A 1,837-nucleotide genomic window follows, 5' to 3' on the forward strand; every position below is an offset into this window, starting at 1 on the left:
TGTTATATCTATCTGCCTAACGATGTTTAAATTATCTACGCTTATTATACAAGTATTCAAGCACTTACCTTGCGTGTAGATTGCTGCAGGTGGTTCTCCCGAATAGTTAGCAATTCTTCAGGGTCGTGTTCGACAGTCGATATCACGATAACAATATATGTATCTTGGTTTATATAGTTTGTAGAATTTCGTATACCTTATACTCTTTTATAATTGTGACTATTACCATGTGCTCTCAAGATTCCTACATCCGTGGCAAATGTACATAAAGTCATATCGCCACCCGAATGTAATTTACGTTAATGAGCATTCTGTTGTGGTGAACACTTGTGTACCAAAAATGGGTGTTAAATATTCCTACATTCGTAGCAAGAGTACATATAGTCAATTCGCCAACCGAATGTAATTTAAGTTAAATGAGCTCTTACTACTATACTTATATTCTAAAATATTGCTATGTTCGTGTTCAAAGTGTATTGTGTAATAATAATGTGTTTAACGGGATTATGATATGATGATAGTCACAGAACTTTATGATTTTAAAGATCAATAGGTAGGTGAATAGGAAAAAAGTAAGCAATGTGAATTTGCCTGATAGAGAGATAACTAGTTCAGACAGTCATAATTAATGCTGAGACAATCCAACATACATATACTGTACACGCATATACGCACAACTATAAGCACTCCTTTGAACAGTGTCGTGAAGTTGACTGGCGTGGACCTTGTGCATGGGTCTTCTTCTGAAAGGTACTGGCGTTGAGTCGATTCTGTAGGATCCTTATATAATGTGGCTTCGGTGTGATCCCTTCTTCTGATATGCATTGATTAATACGTGATGTTTTTTTTCTTATTTTAGGCGGTGCGACAAAGGTGTCACTGGTAATTTATTGTTTTGTTTTGACCGAACGTCTTGATTGGAAAATTATCGAGGGGGTTTCGTAGATATATAATATTTATGTGTATATTATATACATCAAAATGCATTTATGGTTTTATAATATACGGTGTCATCTGGCGCCGCTGATAATTGATTATGTTGTTTTTCTTAAATAGCTGAACGGAGAGGTGTTGAATATTGTTTATGTGTTGCACGTGTCGAGTGTGTATGTTAGGAGTGCGTATATATATATTTATGCGTAAATCGTACGTATATGTGTGTTGAACAGCCCAATACCTCATATGGACCGTCGTCACTAGTTATCCCGTGTTTTTATTTAAGTCTAGATATTGATTATTACACTAATAATTAGTAATATTTTAAGTTTTTAATAAGATACTATTTTATTATATTATAATATTATACAGGAAGTTACAGTCAATAATGATGTTGTCTATACATTAGATTCTGCTTCTAAAACCATTAACGAAGATTCGGTAAAATATTTAACAATATAGATTTTTTTTTCTTATAACTTTATAAGACTTCTAAATAATTTCAGGTAACTCAGTGGCCACAAGATTGGACCTTCGAGCAGTGGCAATCAAAAAAAGAAAATATGCTTGGATGAATTGTCACAATGGTAAAACTGGTTGCTCTAATTGCCAAAAGTTTGGTAATAAACACAATTCTAATAATTCTGCTTTTGAAATATCGCCAGAGTGATCTCTTAGTCTTATTATTGGGGGAGCTAGTAATAATAAAAAGACTAGACTTTCTGTTCTACGGAATAAAATCAGAAAGCATATTATAACATCATCAGCTCATAAATGTGCTACAAATATATTAATTGAAAGAGAATCTGACAAATTAAAAAATCAATTTTAAAATAGTTCATATAAGGTTCATAAATCTACATTATCAGTTTTTAAAACAGCTTACTATATAGTAAAAAAT

The sequence above is a fragment of the Acyrthosiphon pisum genome, unplaced genomic scaffold (assembly GCF_005508785.2).
Source record: "Acyrthosiphon pisum isolate AL4f unplaced genomic scaffold, pea_aphid_22Mar2018_4r6ur Scaffold_21109;HRSCAF=23054, whole genome shotgun sequence".
In the NCBI taxonomy this organism is placed as follows: Eukaryota; Metazoa; Arthropoda; class Insecta; order Hemiptera; family Aphididae; genus Acyrthosiphon; species Acyrthosiphon pisum.